The sequence below is a fragment of the Haliotis cracherodii genome, unplaced genomic scaffold (assembly GCF_022045235.1).
Source record: "Haliotis cracherodii isolate W230 unplaced genomic scaffold, xgHalCrac1.p SCAF_4, whole genome shotgun sequence".
Classification (NCBI taxonomy): Eukaryota; Metazoa; Mollusca; class Gastropoda; order Lepetellida; family Haliotidae; genus Haliotis; species Haliotis cracherodii.
The window spans coordinates 68,992,342-69,015,664 of record NW_027266297.1 but is presented as its reverse complement, the minus strand read 5'-3'; the positions used below and the strand labels follow the sequence as shown (position 1 = coordinate 69,015,664).

General features: G+C 42.1%; 1 protein-coding gene across 9 annotated transcripts in view; it reads left to right on the top strand.

Annotated features, from left to right (window-relative positions):
• The window catches only part of LOC139478303 (collagen alpha-1(IX) chain-like), a 238,078-nt gene that overhangs the window by 84,649 nt on the left and 130,106 nt on the right, over nucleotides 1–23,323 (top strand). For 6 of the 9 annotated variants that reach the window (XM_071260725.1, XM_071260726.1, XM_071260722.1 and 3 more), the window contains exons 1-2: nucleotides 8,102–8,386; nucleotides 9,572–9,710. The gene's annotated coding sequence lies outside the window, so the exon portion shown is untranslated. Of the gene's footprint in view, nucleotides 1–8,101; nucleotides 8,387–9,248; nucleotides 9,320–9,571; nucleotides 9,711–23,323 lie in introns of those variants that run through there. The other 3 variants (XM_071260719.1, XM_071260721.1, XM_071260720.1) reach the window with 2 other exon arrangements.

The window sequence follows — 23,323 nt, the reverse complement described above, 5'->3', positions numbered from 1 at the left end:
GATAGTCGGGCCCAGACTGGATTATTTACAAGCCGCCGTCATATAGCTGGAATATTGCTGGGTGCGGTGTTAAACAACAAACACACAAAACAAAAGTTTGTATGTTCTATATTAATCTTCAAATTTCGATGTTCAACATCATGACACACTTGTATATCAGGTACCATGGCATTTATGTCAAAACCATGTTGCCAAATCATTATGTAAGCACTACTCCCGTGTCCTCGAATCTTCTGATGGTGGTCCCACGGGTCAAGGCTCGCTAACGTCTTATATGAAGACTTCACGCCTGCACATGCCTGGCGCTCACACAACAACACCAGTTTTGGATGCTGCGGCGTCAGAACGCTATTTCCAGTGACAGCCGTCCTCGCGACTGGCTAGTGTTTGATGTAACTGATCTCCAGCTAAATAATTTGATTCATGACTTAATATGTTCGCCATGGTTTGCTCTTTAGCGGAGTCAAATCATTAAAAAACCCAAATATTCAAGGAATGTGGTATTTTTCTTTCAACTAGGCATGAGCCAGAGTGTTATTATAAGGCACGAGAAGGTGTAACGAAGTTGGTGTATTGTACAACGTGTGTCCTGGGTCTGGCCCGCCAGGAGGACGGCTATTGACATAACCTAATGTGGCTTAGCCAAACTCATCAACCTCCTTTTTCTTTAACCTCAACCTATTGTTGCCAGCATATAGACTCTGTCCATCTTGACGATATTAGCAGGGTCTTTGTCCGTATTAATGCCATGAGAATGTCTCGATATGACATATTATGTCTATACACTTAGTAATATGGTTTCCTACTATTTGTACTGCAGTGACAGATGGAAGATCAAACACATTAAACATCTCATTCAATATAAATAGTTTTTATATTGGTTAAAGGGCAATCAATCAGAAATGCTTGACCAACATTAAATTTGAAAAAGGGAAACAGACGATAAAAAACCCCGGCGAAATCGTCCCCCAATCGAAAAATTCCGCCACTGAGGGGATTCCCCTTACTGGGGTTAAAACGGGTTCCCGGTGTTTGACGCGTTGCGCAATTTCAACCTGCCTGCTCCTGCCTCCAATTTTTAAACATACATTACGTCTTACGTCTGTCTGCTCATCCATTTGATTACCGTGTCCACAACTTAAAGTAACAACACTATTAGGGGATTAATCCCTGACATTTATTGTGTGGAATAGGACCGAGGGTAGCTGGTGTTTTATGACCCAAACAGGATGTGAGTAATAAAACAGTAGTTACCGATGGTTAACTGTTATTGTAATTATTCACAGTGTACAGATCAAGGTTCGTTTCACATATTCAACAATGTATACAATGTTATTCTTTGAGGTATTAACAGATTTAGCAGAAACAGTATATGTATAACGGTTAAGAATCTCAAGATAGATAAACACAGCAAATACATGAGCCAATGAAGACAGTTGTCTCCGCTGCGCCGGTAGCTTTAGGCCATGCCCCCAAATAGGTTTTTTCGGAAGCCCATTACTGAGGGTGTGATTTCAACACTTTCACTTGGATATATCACTTTTATATACTTATTATGAATTACATATTTTTCTCTACCGAAAATTGACTCAATGTATCTAAGAAAATTGATATTCGCAACAAAATCGCAATACTTTTATCACTTTATAAGCTCTTTGGTAAGGTGGCTCTTGACTGGTTGTCGTGGCGCGGAGTACAATGTACCTAGACATGCCTCCATGAAGTAGAGTACAATCTGTAGTAGTATTAAGACTAATAGTTATAGTTGTAGTAGTAGTGGTAGTAGTAGTAGTTGTAGTAGTAGTGGTAGTAGTACATTTGTACCCGTCACAAATCCACGCAAAGGCTAGCCAAGTGTTCCATTGCCAATTGTTCACCTTTAAAAGCACAGGAACAGGTACAAGTCAAAATGGGGTTTGCATCAGCCATTATGTTTTATTCGTCAAATTTCGAAATATCCTTCACCATAAAACCTTTTCCAAACCTATAATAACGTGTAGGCATTATGACAGTAAACATAACCATCCTTACAGGTATATATATGCATACAACATCGGCCACTGAGGATTAAAGTACTAATATATACATAGAAAAAGTAGGTCCTTAAGGAAATAACTACACAACACTGCGACCAATTCGTTTTCAACGGTACTTTACAGCAACTGATCGGAATGGTTCCCTGTGTTCAAAACAACGTTTCCTATAGATGCAGGTAGCAGGTGTGATTAGGCAGCGTAGTGATTCGCCGCAGGATTTGTTTCTCTCGTTAAGTGAGAACAGGTCCAGATGGATGAGGACAAGTGTAGCCACAGTGAACAATAGGACGAGCACGCTTATCACTTGCACGACAATGTTTAGTTTACACGGAACCCAAGCAGCTCCCTCGTCGTAATGGGAAGGCACTGGGTGGAGCTTGGTTAATTTCACATACCGCGGAGGAATAAAAATAAACCATGCTGTAAAATGGAATGCGTCGGATTACACCTCGCGGAATCATCTGGTTGGTTTGTTGTTTAAAGCCGCACTCAGCAATATTCCAGCTACATGAAGGCGGTCTGTAAATAATCGAGTCTGGACCAGACAATCCAGTGATTGACATTATGAGCATCGATCCATGCAATTGGGATCGATGACTTGCATCAAGCAAGTCAGCGAGCCTGACCACCCGATCTCGTTAGTCGCCTCTTAGACAAGCATAGTCACCTTTTACGGCAAGCATGGGTTGCTGAAGACCTATTCTACCCCGGATCTTCACAGGTCTAAGTAGGTCTAAGTAGGAAGTCCTAGTGTTTCTCTGTGCATGAGGAACTATTTTCGACAATGCAGTTGGCGTGACTGCAATGACTGGCAAAACAGATAAAAGGCGACACAGTGTGGCATAGGGGATATTTTGAGGGGTCATAGCGCTTCATGAAATAAACAGACATTCGAGACATTGTGTTTGGGAAAGAGAAAGGATTGAATGAAACATATGTATGTAAATAATTAAAATTGAAACATAGAGACGACTTGACATATGTTGCTCCGATTTCTTGATCATGTTTGTTTTTAAGCATAAACATATCAATATGTGCTGAACCAAAACAATGTTTGTCATCTGATTGTCAACATAAAGATTGTCATATGGTTGTTAACATAGACTGTCTTTAGGATTGCCAACCTGAAGTATGTCATATGGTTGTTAACATAGACTGTCATTAGGGTTGTTAACATAGACTGTCATTAGGATTGCCAACCTGAAGTATGTCATATGGTTGTTAACATAGACTGTCATTAGGGTTGTTAACATAGACTGTCATTAGGATTGCCAACCTGAAGTATGTCATATGGTTGTTAACATAGACTGTCTGTAGGATTGCCAACCTGAAGTATGTCATATGGTTGTTAACATAGACTGTCATTAGAGTTGTTAACATAGACTGTTATTTGGGTTGTCAACCTGAAGTACGTTATATGGTTGTCGACACAGACATTGCCATCTGGTTGTCAACATAGATCGTCATATGGTTGTCAATACGGAGAGCCTCAAACAGTTGTGAAAATATGTCTTTGGTTGTCAACATAGAACGTGTCATCTGTTTGAAAACATACATATTGTCATATTCTTGTCAACATAACGTGTGTTATGTGGATGTCAACATTGATATTGTTATCTGGTTGTCAACCTAGAACTTGTCATATTGTTGTCAACATAAAGTTTGTTGTATGGATGTCAACATTGATATTGACATCTGGTTGCTCACCTAGATATCGTCATCTGGTTGTCAACATAGTGTATATCATGTATTTGCAACCGTAGATACTGTTGATATAGAGAGCGTCAAACAGTTGTGAAAATGTGTCCTATGGTTGTCAAACTAGAGATTATCATCTGGTTGTGGATATAGAGAGCGTCATACAGTTATCAAAATACATGCATAGTGTGCCATGTGGTTGTCAAACACAGTTATTGCCATCTGGTTATTAAGATAGAGTGTGTCATACGGTCGTCCATATATAGAGCGTCATACAGTTGTCAACATGGAGATTGTCATGTGGTTATCAAGTGTGATAGTTGTGTACCGGGACAGATGTCTTGTCTGTCCACACGACACAAAAACAACTATTGGACCATTGGACCATTTGGTAGACCATGTTCGTGAACACATCACAAGGAGACATATGACCATTTGGCAGACCATGTACGTGAACACCTCACAAGGAGACATCTGACCTTTTGGCAGACCATGTTCATGAACACCTCACAAGGAGACATTTGACCATTAGGCAGACCATGTACGTGAACACCTCACAAGGAGATATTTGACCATTTAGCAGACCATGTTCGTGAACACCTCACAAGGAGACATTTGACCATTTGGCAGACCATGTTCATGAACACCTCACAAGGAGACATTTGACCATTTGGCAGACCATGTACGTGAACACCTCACAAGGAGACATTTGACCATTTGGCAGACCATGTTCATGAACACCTCACAAGGAGACATTTGACCTTGTGGCAGACAATGTACCTGAACACCTCACAAGGAGACATTTGACCATTTGGTAGACCATGTTCGTGAACACCTCATAAGGAAACATCTGACCTTTTGTCAGACCATGCTTGAACACCGCACAAGGAGACACTTGACAACTTGACAGACCATCTTCGTGAACAAGGAGAAATGAGACCTGCTGTAACTGTAATGAAATGTTGCAAACCCACTTTGACATCCCTCCAATGAATACGCACGTTTCGTGGCGTCTATACCTAAATCAGTTGAGATTACAGCATTCAAATCCAAGACCCCACAGCATAAGTATGAAATATCCTGAACATATAAATTAAATGTAGTTTTCCTAAGTGTTCACTTGGCTGATTCCTACAACTGCTTCTGGTGATACTCAAGATAATTCATTCGTGGCGTTGCTCGCCAAGCCCTTCCTGAATTTGATAGAATCAGTTTCCTTCAAGAACAGCCTGCCAGATGATGTTTCTCAACGCGCACCTTGCAGTTTCTTCTTGGAGACTCTAAATTTTAGTTTCTTCTCCACGTGCTCAAGATCACAAAATATACCCGTAGGTTATTTATACATTTACTAAATCTGACGGACATTTGTCGTTAGATGGTTCTTGTAATTTCAGTGCAGGTTTCTTTCTGAACCCCCCCCCCCCCCCCCCCCAAAAAAAAAAAGAAAAAAAAAGAAAAACAACAACAAAAAACCCCAAACAAACAAAAACAACAACCCAAACAAACAACAACAACAACAACAACAACAAAAAACGATGGTTCTTTATGATTATGCTACAGTTGGTGGTGAGAGTTTCTTTTCTTCTGCGTGCATTTACAATCAGTTTGATGTCCCAAAGAAACAGCATGATGTTCACATGACCAACTACAGGTTGTCCATGTCATGACCCATCAGTGTTCACGGACAATGTTACATTGCGGAACAACTGGTTTTTGCTTTCAACACTCTCACTCATGTTGAAGACAACTGAGTTGAATATCCTTCCCGTTCTGGTGAGGACCGGTGCAGCCGTGTACATACATATATGTAAATAAACACGTACATGATTATCATATAAATTGTACAAATATTCTTTGGGCATAAGGTATGTCTCCTTGTGGCTGTGACAAAGGCTGCGAATGACATCTTCAAGGTCAACCTTCTTTCTTTGGTTAGTACCTGACGTCAGATTACCACTGTAAGGCATGTTCACGTTTCAGGGCAGAACAATCACCGATTTATGGGCGCCTTCGCTCGTTGTACACATCGCCTGTGTTCGATTCAGTGTAAGACCACTGTCTCGCCATTGTGACATGGCTGGAGTCCTTGAGTAAGTTGTGTAAGACCACTATCCCGTCATTGTGACTTAGTTGGAGTCCTTAAGTAAGTTGTGTAAGACCACTTTCTCGCCATTGTGACATGGCTGGAGTCCTTGAGTGAGTTGTGTAAGACCACTATCTCGCCATTGTGATATGGCTGGTGTCCTCGAGTAAGTTGTGTAAGACCACTATCTCACCATTGTGATATGGCTGGTGTCCTCGAGTAAGTTGTGTAAGACCACTATCTCTCCATTGTGATATGGCTGGTGTCCTCGAGTAAGTTGTGTAAGACCACTATCTCACCATTGTGATATGGCTGGTGTCCTCGAGTAAGTTGTGTAAGACCACTATCTCACCATTGTGACATGTCTGGAGTCCTTGAGTAAGTTGTGCATGGCCACTATATACATCAATCATTGTGTACGGTCACTGCATATCATTAAAGAAGACAAACCTATGAGATTTGATACGTATTTATTTTAATATTAAACCCGAACGCGATAGCGTGAGGTTTCGAATTTCTTTCCTTTCGTCAACTGAAAGACCGTTGCTTTATCTCCACTCCTCCATGTCACCGTGACCGTGAAAATGATTACTGGTATGGCATCTGTTGAGTTTAATATCTCATTTTTTATTTTTAGTATAATCAGTTGCATTGAAAGGACGAATTCAGTTATCACTGAACGCATAAGGTTTTGGCTCTCATATATCCAACTTTCAGCATTGTGCTGGAACCACTTCAAGGCGACGTATTCAAACTGCCACACCGTTATTATGACATCATAAAGTCCTACAGACGGGAGGTCCAAGAATTGTGACGCGTTAGACATGACGTCAAAGTACGTGAAAGAGTAACGACAATAGTCAAGCTGTGTTTATGTTACTGAATTTCACATTTCGTTCTCTAGGTCGCTGGTCGTCAAGTTTTCCGCCTACAATAAATTGCCACATTGCTTTCCACAATGAAAGAACATGTTATTCAGTCTATGAGTGTTTGAAACTGCTGACCGGGCGGGTTTGCGAAAAGAGTTTTACTGAATAAATATTTTATTTCGCGGTGATGCGGTCATCAGCAAAATCGTGGTCTAACGTAGATATGATACCGCTTGAGGACCAATCAGAATTCAGGGTTCTAACACGTTACGTCAGAGATTCTTTTGATACAGAGAAGGGGTGTCAAGGCACTTGAAGAACTTGTTCCAGGATTATTATCTCGTTGACTATTCCGCTAACACCTGGTGTCGACGTTGCACTGTAATACATGAGTTTGGAATATAAACACAAACAAGACATGTACTAAACTTGTTTAAACGGCATACACATTTGGTTTTATCTGAACACGTTAGTGTCTAAATACATGAAATTTGCTATCGTCTCACAGCTTAAACACCACCCAAACACAACATCCCCATTATCTTAACGTTTAGAATTTTAACATGTTTTTAATTTAAACAAACTTAATTAGTGTTTGAACATGTTTGAAATTTAGATGTCTTAAACATGTCAAATTTATGGGATAAGGAACGTATTTAGGTTTGTGTTTAGGATCTAGACATATTTATCACTGTGTGACAGGTGACTTAGCCGCTGTAGTTTTGTTTTAACCCTGAATACAATAATCCCAAAGGCACTGTAATTTGAATTTCTGGCCGGATATGTATGATAAATATCCGAGTTTCAGATGAATGACTCGCAACGTTCCACAGACTTGTACCCTGATGTGTCTCAATCCACACGTGCGGCTGTGCAGGCGCACTGCATTAGGCATGCACATTCTTGGGGGTGACATGTATATTTTGTATTGTTCAGTAAGAACTCAGTCATTAATAAAATATAAGTAAATATATCACAACTCCGAAAATGAGGGTTGCTGGGAAACCAGAGGCAAGCAATACTCTGGAACGTTTTGAACTGAAACACACAAACGTTCCAAGTGTGTTGGCAGGTCAGATTGTGAACCCAGTGTCACGCAAGAGGTTGTTCATATGTCACCCTCGGACCTAATCGGCCTTCTCTGTGGCGCATTCTAAACCCGTCGCAGCTCGACGGCTTGTTTGCAGTCATATGCCCCTTTAAAACACATTCTACCTTACTGCTGATAAATGCATACAAGATATCCCCAATACTAACTGTTGGCGGACCCCTAGTTCATGGTAGCGCACGACCAAACTGCCATGGCCGGTACGCACAGTCCGTACTCGGGACTGGACGGGTAGTGTACAGTCACCATGGTTATTCGTCTGCCTACCTTCTCTGCTGAAGAGTTCTACCACGCCCCCTACCGGGGAAATGTGGCGGTCTCGTGGCAAACAGTGAGATTCGCGCATGCAACAATGGCAGACGTCATATAACCCTGGAGAGACTTACCTCAAGTCGAGGGATTTTCTGCACTTTAGGGATCCACTAGCGGTACTCGGGTTAGGCAAGCGCCTCTCATTACGGCTACTGTAGTGTTGGACACAGAAGGATAATGTTGAATTTGTAGGGAGAAATCTGCTTGACTTGTTGCTTATCTTGGGATTTTTACTTGATGGGTTAACTTTAATCAAGGCGGTCAGCGTATGGTTTATCAGGTAGGTGATGCAATTCATCGGAACTTTTCTCTTCTTTTGAAAATAAGTAAATAATACTTATATCATATGTTAATTTTATTTTCCTATTATGTAATGTCTTTGTAACTATTTTATTTAGTATTTAGCTTGACGGGTTTGAATGTAGGGAGTTTTATGTTAGAGTTTGATAAATATGTCGCAAACTCCCCCTCCTCCTGTGCGTGTTGAGTTATCTTCTGTGCAGCCTCAGCACATTAGCGGTGTCCGAGCACACATCATTCTGACGTTCGTAACGGAATGTAATTTCTATTTGTACTGGCATGAAACGCGCTCCTAAATAACTACGACCAGCATCATCATATTGTTTTTTTAAGTGTTTTAGCAAAGGTTGAATGTTACATCATCGTGAGAGAGAAAATTGAACAAAAAACTTTTGGCCACGAGTGAGAAGCACCTCTAGCGTTTTATTGATGCAAATCTGGGTGTGGAGCTGTGATTTAATTGACGTACTTTATTTGATGACAGACTTATAGAACAGCGTCACGTGATACTGTGTTTAACTTCAAAATGAACACGACTGTGTATATCTGGGCGTGGATGGGAATGCGCTGGACGGATAATAAAGCCTTGTTTTAAATTCTGGAAATTAGCGAGAGGGTTATTTGCGTGTGATTAAAGATCGCGATCGTGAAACTTTAGATTGGTTCGCTTCATTAAGTTGGTATGGCTGGGGTTTTATGAGGCAGGGGGAGGGGGAGGGGAGCTGCGAGTTAATTTTGGACTTACCGGAAGTATTGTAATGAACATTTGACCCCGAGTAGGATGGATCTATGGGAGAATAAGCACCAGATGGGTGTTGCCGTGCTGTATACATTCATACCTACGCTAAGTTAACCTGAAATATCCGCACTGTGGCAGTATATATATGTTTGTGGCCCAGTCAAGACGTTCGAGGTACCTGTCCAGAGCGGGTAGATATAGGTGTATATTATATACGGAACCTGGTTATTGCTGACTGTCATCAGATATGATATCTAGATGTTCTCGTGCGACATGTAAAGATTTTGGCACTCTGTAGTATCTTCTTCGACAGTTTTCTGATGGTGTTTCTATGAGTGTTGCTTTGAAGCAGGGCGTGTTACATTCGAGTAGCGGTCCTCTCGTGTCGTCTTATGTATTTATACTCTCGTTCTCTTTGCGATGCAGATTGTACCAGCGGTGTGTGGAGTTCTGACCTGGATTATGCTGTGCAGGTGGAGTTTACTGTAGCAGTGTTGGGAGTTTACTGATGTTTGCGACTGAAGAGGATTCGCAGATTGTTCGTAACACCACTGTCCGGAGCAGAGTAAGTTGTAACATTTCCTCTTTTAAATAACCTAATCAACATTTGGAGTGTTTATATATACAATTCATTGAAAGTCAAAAGGTATTATGACATTTGATATAATGGGACCGGTTCAAGTTCACACGCAGTGTTCAAGTTCAAGTTCAAGCGATAGGCGAACGTCATTCACTGGATAGACGAATACAAAGACCAAATGGACTTCAGAGTAGATGTAGGAACCTTGCTCGCTATGGCAACTCCTTGCAGGGTTGTAGCGTGTTCTCCTCCCCAATGGCCACACCCGGGTGTGAACGTGGCCAGGCCGTTCAGGCCCTCTGACAACTCTCCACATCAATCTTGAAGATCACATTACAACACTTAGGTAGCTTTGTCCCGACTCATTGGTTTCAACACAACACTAACGCACCTCTACAACCTGTTAATGTATCTCACAATTGTTATAAGAATACATCGCTTGTCTGGTCATATTCTGTATGGGATTTCAAGTATACGGAGCATGCGTTGACAAGCGCGCTCTTCATTGAGTAAATGATAATGATGTTGCCGTACTTGTTGTTGCTGTTGGCACCGGCGCGGGTCGAGACTGTTTCCCATTTTTGTGGCCACGTTTTAAGCTTTTATTTCACTCTAAAACTCGATAGAACAACACAGTTAGATAACATCTTGCTTCAAGACCGATGCCAAGAATCACAGCTTCTTAGTTTTCTGCTAGTGTTTTTGAATACTGTACTTTTCCACCGTCGTCGTCCCATTACTGCGTCTTGGCTGATGCCGATCATGTCGCTGTTTGAGCCTTGTGTAAAAGGCATGTCAGTTATTGGGGCATGAGAGACATGCATATAAGTAATAAGCCACCAGCCACATGAGAAATAGGAACGCCGGCAATACGTGGGCACGGCAGTAACAACCGTCGCGTCTACGTCATACCGGTATATTTCTGACTGAAAACTGCAGGAAAGAAAATATTTTTATAGTCGTTGCAGTTTTCTAAAACCTCTGTTCTGAACAGAATAATAGCAGAATTATCATAAATTCGTGTTGAGAATGGAACATGACAAAATACGACATTCCAGTGGTGGTTTATTCAGGCATGTAGTGCCCTCAGCAGAGAGGAGGTTCACCGTTCTACATCGCCCGGTAGTGTGTTTGCTGTGTACATTAAACATATGCCAAAACCAATGCATCTCCACTTTGGTATTTTGAATCCGTGAGTAACGATGATAGACAGACCGACCACAAAGCAACATCGCTGATTGCAGCACGGGTTCCGCACACAGAGGCGCAATGATGCAACCTGCACAGGACTAGCGAGTCAGCACTGGGCATGTTTAGCTAGGCTGCATGTAAATGTGTGCACACAAATACAACCTGCGACAAGAATAGTCTGCAGATGAGGAAGAATTGTACTGAATTTATTGTCCGTGTAGTGTACGTTGATTTTACTACTACACCTGCCAGTGATGGAAGGTATGGCTGTATCTGCCGATTTGTTTGTTTGTTTGTTGTTTAAAGCCGCACTCAGCAATATTCCAGCTATATGACGGCGGTCTGTAAATAATCGAGTCTGGACCAGACAACCCAGTGACTGACATCATGAGCATCAATCCCCGCAATTGGGATACATGCATCAACCTAGTCAGCGACAACCCGATCCCGTTAGTCGCCTCGTACGACAAGCATAGTCGCCTTTTACGGCAAGCATGGGTTGCTGAAGACGTATTCTACCCCGTATCTTCACGGGTCTGACTGGAGTTTGAGTCTGGAAGCAGATATTCATGACGTCGTGTTTCCCACCCGCCCTGAAATATTGTATCAATGATGAGGAGACATGTGTGTCCGCTCGTCTTAAAGAGTGTCCGGGCTCGATTCTGTGCATGTGTAGAATTAACATATACCTTATTGTTCCTGTTAAGCATGTTTCCTTAACCGAAAATATCCTAAACCTAACTGTCTCACAGACGCAGCCACCATCCAAGTTGTTGACTTACTCACCAACTCAGTCAGTCACGAACTAACATACTAACTCACCCACCCCTTAAAAATACTTTTGACTTACTGACTACTTCACTTACTCAGGCACTTCCACATGCCTTTACTAAGTCACTCACCAACTTCTACGCGTCTTCACAACCTCACCCATCCACATCAGCAAGTCTTCCCTACCTCACCCATCCACTTCCACACGTCTTCACAACCTCACCCATCCACTTCCACACGTCTTCACTACCCCACTCATCCACTTCCACACGTCTTCACTACCCCACTCATCCACTTCCACACGTCTTCCCTACCTCACCCATCCACTTCCACACGTCTTCCCTACCTCACCCTTCCACTTCCACACGTCTTCACTACCTCACCCATCCACTTCCACACGTCTTCACTACCCCACTCATCCACTTCCACACGTCTTCACTACCCCACTCATCCACTTTCACACGTCTTCACTATCCCACTCATCCACTTCCACACGTCTTCACTACCTCACCCATCCACTTCCACACGTCTTCCCTACCTCACCCTTCCACTTCCACAAGTCTTCACTACCTCACCCATCCACTTCCACACGTCTTCACTACCTCACCCATCTACTTCCACACGTCTTCACTACCTCACCCATCCACTTCCACACGTCTTCACTACCTCACCCATCCACTACCACACGTCTTCACTACCTCACCTGGTCACCTACTGACGTTTTCACTCACTTTCTACGTCACTATCTCACTCACTCACCCATTACCTCACTGACAGAGTGACCCTATCGTCTATGTCGTCACAATCCGCCGTTCAGAGTCCCCTAGCCTTGCCACAAACCTATCATCGTGTTCGAATCCCCGATTCGCGTTGATGTTTTCTTTAGGTTTGTCAGCACCATAGCCATACTCGTGGGTTTCACCAAAGTCGTAAACGTCTAAGACCTGCATCACTTCTGGCTTTCCTTCCACATCAAGCTGACACCCCATGATGTAACTGAATGCGGTTTTAAACCAAACCCACTCACTCACTTGAGTGTATCTCCTTGTACTCTGCCACTTATATATCATATACACTAGTCCATTAACCGCAAATCAAATCAGCTTTGTGAACACTTACAGCAGGCAACGGGATCAACTGTGAGCTGTTGAAACCTGGCCTATACATCGCCACGTTCCTTAGTCTATGGGCCTCACGTCATACAGAACACCTCACTCTCCTACACATGCCACAGCTCCTGTTTGCACTCGCTTCAACACACCCGATTTATCATGACCGTATATTGTGTAATGCACTTATTACTGTTGATCTTGTACCCAAGCGTGTTCCGTCGGATGATGTTATCCTCGTCATGTCGATCCGCTGCGCGCGCATATAGTTGTGTGAGAACTTTGTGGACCCTTGATGTAACGGATGTGAGAATTTGTCTTTCAAAGTTGAGGCCTATGACTTAACATTTGTCATTTACACTTCATTCCTGTGAGGTCATAGCTTGGGAAAACCGCAGTGGCGACCTGGTGTCACAGCCCCTGAATACCTCCACACTTCACACATCTACATCAGCTAGAACAGCCTGACTGGCGAGCACTGAAGCACTGCTCAAGCTTTGGGGAGGCGTTAGAACCACATTCAACTAACTCCCTATCAAGTGCAGGATCATCTGCACCGCGATGCCGTCAGCTGATGTATTCCGTTATGATGTCCACTCTGTCTATATGTTGTGGTTGTCACCATGGAGATTTGATAATTTGCAGGATTTCCTGATTTTAATGTCAGTTAGGACATTATGAATTGGGTCTGTGTGGGGTGCTCACGTGCATTATTTGATGTGGGTCAGTTTAGTCTGTGTCGGATACACACGTGCATAATTTTATGCGAGTCAGTTTAGTCTGTTTAGGATACATCCGTGCACTATGTGATGTGAGTCAGTTTAGTCTGTGTAGGATACACACGTGCACTTGGTGATGTGAGTCAGTTTAGTCTGTGTAGGATACAGACGTGTACTATTTGATGTGAGTCTTTTTAGTCTGTGTAGGATACACACGTGCACTATGTGATGTGAGTCAGTTTAGTCTGTGTAGGATACACACGTGCACTATGTGATGTGAGTCAGTTTAGTCTGTGTAGGATACACACGTGCACTATGTGATGTGAGTCTGTCTAGTACAAAAATGAACATAGTTGTAATAAAGTGTCGTCATCACCATTTGAGATACATTCTATTTGTACCCTATGTACAATAATGTAAAATGGGCACATGGCCAAAACACCTTGTTGAATAAAGCTTATTATCATTCTACTGTCCTTCATATATGGTCTATATCAACTGTACATGATGACACCTACATAACTTGAGTTATAAGTTCATATCCCGGTACTTTTAATGACAAACTTGAAACTTGAGCCAATCAAAGATGAGAGAATCGTTACTCGTATAACCTTGACCTTTTTACCCCCGGATTTATAATGACGTATAATGACGTATAATGACGTTGTGGGTATCGAATCCACAACCTTCTGTTGTTCTGCTAATCCTCCAAATCCTTGTCACAAAGATTAACGATACTCCTAAATACAACCAAGAAAGACTTTCTTTATATTCACAAAAAGTATTTAAGACGGATGAAATTAATACAATGTGGAATCTCAAAAACTCAAAGGATTTGCTTGACCTTTTGCAATTTCAGAAAAGAACAAATGCAATTATGTCAAAACTTTGCCACACGGCAAAGAAAAGCTTCATGCCTTGATCTATGAGACATGTGGCTCTCAACGCTGTGACCATAGACACAGTTGCATCACCTTCTTCGAAGGTTCAACAAATGCTATCTGAAGTTTACTGAGAATGCAATATGTGAAATGTTGGACGTCCTCTAAGATAACATCAATGTTAAATATGGGGAAAGGGCATTGAGGCAAGGCGTAGGCATCAACAAATTGTTCTTGCACTCTTGCTGATCTGTATGACAAGGGGGATGATTTCAACTTCCAAAACTCAACTTTCTCTTCATGTCGAACAATATTCCAGCAGGTCTTTTGTGTTTACATTTCACAACTTTTGATGAAAAATCGACCATGATCTTTCTACCAAGACTTCATGCTCAAAAGTTAGACCAAGGTAACAACATTCAAAGTCTCAGTTGTGCTTCAAATTCCAAATTTGACGTACCAATAAACAAAATGATGACAGATGCAATTCCCTTTAGTGATTTGTGCCATAGAGTACCATGGTTTCTGAGGTGAACAGTTGACTTACCTTTGCATGTGTTTGTGATGGGTGCCACCGGTGGGGCAGGATACGCCCACCTTTTGGCAAACACCCGGTATCAACACTATTTGGCAATTGGTGTCTTATGTCTGTGGCAAAGGTTTGGGCACTAATAAGATGACTATTCCTTGTTTCGTCATACATACATACCTTGTTATGTCATAGATGTAATCCTTAGAAGCCTTAGAGGAATAACGTGGAATACGTTTGTGACAGCGTAAGGAATTCCTCTATGAAAGGAAAAGGAATACTTCTATGAGAGGAAAAGGAATACCTCTATGACAGGTCAAGGAATACATTTATCACAGGACAAGGAATATATTTATCACAAAACAAGAAATACCCCTTTGACAGAACAAGACAAGAAATATCTATATGAAAGGGCAAGGAATACCTCTATGACAAGACAAGGAATACCTCTATGACAGGAAAAGGAATACCTTTTTGAGAGGGTAAAGAATATGTATATATGTATATATAACAATGCAAGAAATATGTATTTGACAATGCAAGGAATGCCTCTATGGCAGGGCAAGGAATAATTATATGACAGGGCAGGGAATATTTATATAACAAGGCAAGGAATACCGCTATGATAAGACAAGGAATACCTCTATGACAGGAAAAGGAATACCTTTTTGAGAGGGTAAGGAATATGTATGTATATATGACAATGCAAGGAATATGTATATGGCAATGCAAGGAATGCCTCTATGGCAGGGCAAGGAATAATTATATGGCAGGGCAAGGCATATTTATAAAACAAGGCAAGGAATACCTTTTTGAGAGGGCAAGGAATTCTTCTTTGACAGGGCAAGGAATATTTATATGACAGGGATAGGAATACCTCTTTGACAGGGCAAGGGGTATTTATATGACAGGGCAAGGATTACCTATTTGACAGGGCAAGGAATACAAATCCGACAGGGCAAGGATTACCTCTTTGACAGGGCAAGGAATGCATCTATGATGGCAAGGAATGCCTCTATGACAGGGCAAAGCAATGCATCTGTGACAGGGCAAGGAATACCCCTATGACCAGACAAGGACTATCTCTATGACAGGGCAAGGAATACCCCTATGACCAGACAAGGACTATCTCTATGACAGGGCAAGGAATACCCCTATGACCAGACAAGGACTATCTCTATGACAGGGCAAGGGATGTATTTATGACAAGATAAGAACTATCTCTATGACAGGGCAAGGCATGCCTCTGTGACAGGGCAAGGGATACCTCTATGACAAGACAAGAACTATCTCTATGACAGGGCAAGGAATACCTCTATGACAGGGCAAGGAATACCTCTATGACAGGGCAAGGAAAATACCTCTATGACAGGGCAAGGAATACCTCTATGATAGGGCAAGGAATACCTCTATGACAAGGCAAGGAATACCTCTATGACAGGGCAAGGAATTTACCTGCTGTGCTATTTGTCCACTGTATGTGTCCCACCACTTACATAGCCCGTTACGTCAGACACAGTGAGCAAGTGGGAGACCTGCAATTTAAGTCTATTAAACATGGACACGGAAGTCATATATTGCAGCAAATGTCAAAACTAAAACTGTTTAACAAGGTTATCCTTATCTGTCCAGTCTATGTCCATGCGATGTTTAGAACCATTGCGATACAACACAGAACTCTTAAGTCCCACGTTGATCATCTTCCTTCCCCACAGAAGCGAGTCGACGCCTACTTGATCTGTAGAGCAGCTGATTTTAACACCATGCCGTCAGCAGACGTTACCGAACATACGAGGATCCTCTAACAAGATCAAAGTTTCCATGAAGAGAAGTGAGCTTATTGTCTCCCCTTGTATGTCACCACACACGGATGAAGGATGGAGACAGTCGTCTGTCGTGTTACAGACAGCACCTTACAGTTTCGCACTTCATATTGTAATACTCTACATCTTGATGTGGGAGATTAGTCTGTCGTGTTACAGACAGCAGCTTACAGTCTCGCACTTCATATTGTAATACTCTACATCTTGATGTGGGAGATTAGTCTGTCGTGTTGCAGACAGCACATTACAGTCTCGCACTTCATATTGTAATACTCTACATCTTGATGTGGGAGATTAGTCTGTCGTGTTACAGACAGCACGTTACAGTCTCGCACTTCATATTGTAATACTCGACATCTTGATGTGGGAGATTAGTCTGTCGTGTTACAGACAGCACCTAACAGCCTCGCACTTCGCTGTGACATTGCTGGGATATTGCTAAAAGTGGCGTAAAACCATACTCACTAACACACTCACTCACTCACGTCATACAAGTGACAGGTTGTGTACTACTTCCGATGACGTCTCTGTGAACACTGTGTATGACGTCATGGTACTATTATGTCAATGGAATGACGCAGATCAAAATGAAGGAACTGAAGCTCCCCGTGCATGAAGCTACCCATTTGTCCGTAGAGTAAGCTACATACCGACATACTCTGGCGTTTTCTTAAAGAGGAACGTGTCATCGACATGTCCCCGAAAAACTTTAAAAATGTTAAATAGTTTTCCTGATACCCTGTAAGGGTGGTACAGAGTAGCGTCCGCATAGACGTCCGAGGTAAAGTGTACCTCCGCCGGTGAGTAATCGGGGCTGACGTAAGTGAGTGCATGTCGACCTACTTACTTGTCAATGGAACAGCTGGATTAAACAACCTGGATCTTAAACATTACTTTCATCGACGAAACTCTGAACACCCTGATACAGATTAGCACACACCCTTAAAGTAAGGTATGTCAATATCCAGACGAGTAACACCTTACCCGATATCACAGCCAACGTACCTGGCACACATAGACCCTCCTAATGAAAAGAATACCAAACCTTTGGATATTTTCACATTGTAGACAAAAGGTCTTTGGAGGGTCAAATGAAGCAGATTATTTTTTTTGTAAAACGTGAACGACGCTTCAGTGTGTAATACTTGCTCGGGTAATTACACTAGCAATCATTAACTCCTGTCAGTGGTTGAGTGAGTGAGTTGTGTTTAACGCCGCTTTTAACAGTATTCCAGTCATATCACGGCGTGTCAGCTTAATGTGGGAGGAAAGCCGAAAGTGATGCAGGTCTCAGACGTGTACCACTTCGGTGAAACCCAAGAGCACGGGTATGGTGCTGACAAACCTAGAAACATAATTGGGGTGAACCGGGATTCGACGGAAGTATGTACAGGAGATTCAACATTAACCATATACCACGTGGATTCTATGACTATAACAAGACAAGATATGTATATTGCACAAGAGAACTATCAATTGCAAATAAGAGCGACAAGACGTTGCCATATTCATAATAGATATCTGCCAAAAGCAAAGTCCATTGTACGAGTTAGACTATATCATGAGCATGTGTTTATGAATCACTATCAAATAGTGACGATACCAGGACCCGCTGGCACAAAGCGATCTTAGCGCTACGACTGTTGTAAGCCTATGATAAAGTAAGGGAGTTAAGATAATCTTAGCGCTAAGATCGCTTTGTGCAAATGGGCCCAGGTGTTCGAGAAAAGGTAAAATACAAAGAAATACAACGTTGTTAGAGGTATTTTTCACACTGCGAGTGATTCCTGTGTAATTCTACCACCACTACACCTCTCTGTGTACAAATTGCTTACGAAGTACAAATGAGGGAAGACTATTGCCCTATATTACTGCCTGTTGTCGACTGTATTCGTGGAGTGTTAATCTGATGTGTGTTTACATGGTGTCTGGGTCAACAGTGACACTACCGACACACGGCAAACTGGCAAATGGGAGTTAGCACTTTGTTCTTCATTTCAGTGCAAAGTGCACAGGGGCTAAAATAGAGAAAAAAGCTTGCGGTGTAGAAGCTCTTAAAATAACTCTTGATTCCGCTAAACGTAGCTTGTTTAAATTGACTGTTTGGATTTCTCGATAGCTTAAATGAGTCTGTTTGTAGTGTTTTTTAATGGAAGCTTCTTTGTAAGGTTTGTACATAGCGTGTTAGACGGAAGGCAGATAACGCATATATGTATAGACAATGACGGCGGAATCTGGGTGTCACCGTGATGGCTGTACGACATTAGTGAGTTAATGACTCCATTTAATACACTGATGCACAAGATGGAGTGTATACGTGGGGACAAGGTGGAGTTCTAATTTTAGTAGACACCAGCTGTAAGAGACCAGGGCCCACTTGCACAAAGCGATCTTAGTGCTAAGATGTTCGTAACTCCCATACTTTAACACAGGCTTACAATAGTCATAGCACTAAGATCGCTTTGTGAAAGTGGGCCCAGCATTATATATTTACAATTTAAGATACTCGAGTCGATTACTGTATCTGGTTTTATCAAAGCGAAACATTGAGTAAACATACATAAGGACATTTATATATTTGGAAGCGTTTTTCAAGCCAGCTTTAGGTTTGTAAAATACGCATTGCATCAAACAGATCTTTTGAGCTTACAAAACCAAACCAAATGGATCTGCCAAATAGTGTTATTCCTTCATCAGCAATAGACAGGGGACTGATGCCGATTCTAAACAGACCTCTCTTCTTTACTAGACAGTAGACTGATGTCGGCTCTAAATAGACCTCTCCTTCAGTGGACAGTAGACTGATGTCGTCTCTAAACAGACCTCTCCTTCAGTGGACAGTAGACTGATGTCGACTCTAGACAGACCCGTCTCCTTTACTAGACAGTAGACTGATGCCGATTCTAAACAAACCTCTTTCCTTCACTAGACAGTAGACTGATGTCGACTCTAACCAGACCTCTCTCGTTCACAAGACTTTAGACTGATGTCGACTCTAAACAGACCTCTCTCCTTCACTAGACAGTAGACTGATGTCGACTCGAAACAGACCTCTCTCCATCACAAGACTTTAGACTGTGCCGACTCTAAACAGACCTCTCTCCTTCACAAGACTTTAGACTGTGCCGACTCTAAACAGACCTCTCTCCTTCACAAGACTTTAGACTGTGTCGACTCTAAACAGACCCCTCTCTTCTCCTTCACTGGACAGTAGACTGATGCCATCTCTAAATAGACCTCTCTCCTTCAGTGGACAGTAGACTGATGCCGACTCTAAACAGACCTCTTTCTTTTACTAGACAGTAGACTTATGCCGTCTGTAAACAGAGCCCTCTCCTTCACTAGACAGTAGACTGATGTCGACTCTAAATAGACCTCTCTCCTTCAGTGGACAGTAGACTGATGCCGACTCTAAACAGACCTCTTTCCTTCACTAGACAGTAGACTGATGTCGACTCTAAACAAACCTCTCTCGTTCACAAGACTTTAGACTGATGTCGACTCTAAACAAACCTCTCTCCTTCACAAGACTTTAGACTGTGCCGACTCTAAACAGACCTCTCTCCTTCACAAGACTTTAGACTGTGCCGACTCTAAACACACCTCTCTCCTTCACAAGACTTTAGACTGTGCCGACTCTAAACAGACCCCTATCCTTCTTCCCCAGCCAGCAGGGAGAGAGGCACGAGGCGACAGGTGCCCCCCTCCCCCACCCCCCCACCCCCTGCCAAGAACAAGCACTAATGGTGGGCGTGTACTCCTCACGTTCCAATTGACCGTTAATTTAGGTTCACCACGCCTCAACACACCGAAGAAAGCTGATTACTCTGCCGGTGGCAAACTTCAATCCGTCTTCAGAGAAGATATTTTTCCAGACTATTTCACTATTTTTATTCCTCTGAAATAGTACAATTTTACACGCTGGAAATACGTCCGGTGCTATGTTGCCGGGTTTGTTTGTTTTTGGCACACGGCATATTAAGCAAACCTTGGTTTGAGATACAAGATATACATCTAATTGATTCTTTGACTGTAGCGCGTGCGTATCCCCCTTAGATCAGCTCGAGAAAAATCTTTACACACACACGCACACACACACGCACGCACACACACACACACACACACACACACACACACTTACATCGTCTTTACAGATCTCCCTTCAGACACACACACACACACACACACACACACACACACACTCACGTTTGTATTTAGTACATACCATAACACGTGATATTCATCAACAAAGAATTTAAATTGTATTGCGTACACAATATCTTATATCGTGATATATTATTGTGCCTCCAAATTTCAGTATTCAGTCTATGTTAACTACATGTGATAGTGATGTTGAAAACTTTCTCAGGTACACAGCCATCAAATAACCTTCAGTAGATGATATTAATTTGTAGACGTCCACTGTGGATGTACATATTAACAATAGTTTGTCATAGTGACATTAAAAATACTTCTTGACTTTTTATGGCACACATTGCATGACACACCATGCAGTCATAACTGTCTGGCGACTATGCTTGTCGAAAGAGGCGACTGACGGGATCGGGTGGTCAGGCTCGCTGACTTGGTTGATGCATGCCATCGTGTCCCAATTGCATGGATTGATGAGCGGATTGTCTGGTCCAGCCTCGATTATTTACAGACCGCCGTCATATAGCTGGAATATTGCTGAGTGCGGCGTTAATCAACAAACAAACAACAAAACATAACCGTCACCTCATTAATACAGTACATTCTGCTAATGATACCCCAGACTTCAGAGCCATGAGGTCCAACATCCTACATGCACTCATCCTATTTGCAGCAGCCAGCTGATCTGACGTGATAGTGTCATCGCACATACTAGTACCTGCACGTGTGTTTATCATCCTTCCAGATCGCACATCACACACACATGCGCTCATCGTATTCGCAGCAGCCAGGTGATCTGTTCAAGGACATACACGCACGGCTACCGTGTTTGTTTTCACGTAACGTACATCGTGCTGACTTGTTCAAATTTCAATTTCTTGCGATTTCATTAAATAATGATCCAAGTATAGCTCGAAATTTACAGCATAGCCAATAGGAAAAACATGTTTTGAATCGACGAAGTAAACATAAGATATGCAGGTGCAGGCATTAATGCAGAAACGTCAAGTCATGTGTAATGTAATGCCACATACTTAATGTACATTCCCCAAGCCTCTGGTATCGTTTATTTGAACGTAAAATTGTTTCAGTTCCCAGGCTATACGGTAAGACACTGTTCCCGTCAACTTGCTACAGCCAAGGTGTCTGTTGTCCGTCTGTTTGTCGGCCATTAGCTATTTAGCAAGGGTACTGTTGCCCCGATTTATTCGCCACGATGTCTGTATGCAGGGTGAATGTTTCCCTGCGACTTGCAATGGACTGCGACATGATATGAACTGGTCGACTGCTGTGAACCACCGCCACGTGGACACTAGCAGGCATACAGACATCAGGAACAGAGCGATTGCAGTGTGACCATCTGGTCTATACCCATTTCGGAAGGACATTTATTAATTTATATAATTGCCATAGCAGAAGTGTTCACAGTCTTAGTAAACACAGACGTGCATGACTACACAACATGGGCTGCAGGGGTTGTTGCAACATCTCCCACGGCATATAGGCCACGTCAACATCTTTGGTGTCTGCGTCTCCATCTGCGACTCAGTGAAAGGACATACTTCACTTGTTAAACATACAATGATGTTGTCTAAACGATATACTATAGGGGACATATTTGACAAGGGTGTGTGCGAATGTAAAAGCGTGATTCAGTGATAAACTGGAAGCTGTGCTTTTTAATGACGTTGTGCATGATATACTGAAGGTATGTTTTCTATGACATACTGCCAATGATATACTGAAGGATGTTGTGGGAATATTGCTGACCCCATATGGAGATCAATAAATGAAATACTGCACCTTATTTTGGTAGGAGAAATTGTGTGAATAGCATACTGCACATGATGTATGTCAGGGTATATGTTCAAGGACAAACTCCCAATGAGATACCGAAAGGTATGTTTTCAATGACATACCCCTAATGATATGTATGTTTTCAAAGACATACTCCCAATGATATGTATGTTGTCTATGACATACTCCCAATGATATGTATGTTTTCTATGACATACTCCTAATGAAATACTGAATGGTATGTTTTCAATGGCACACCCCAAGTGGTATACTGAAGGATATGTCTTCAATGACATACTCCCAATGATATACCGAAGGTATGTTTTCAATGATATACTCCAAATGATATGTATGTTTTCAATGGCATACTTCCAATAATATACTGAAGGTATGTTTTCTATGACATATTCTCAATGATATACTGAAGGGTATTTTTTCAATGACATCCTCCCAATGACATCTTAAGGGCATGTTTTCAATGATATATTCCCATTGATATACTTAAGGGTGTGTTTTCAATGACATCCTCCCAATCACATACTTTAGGGTATGTTTTCAATGACACACTCCAAATGATATCCTGAGGGTGTGTTTTCAATGACATACTCCCAGTGATATATTGAAGG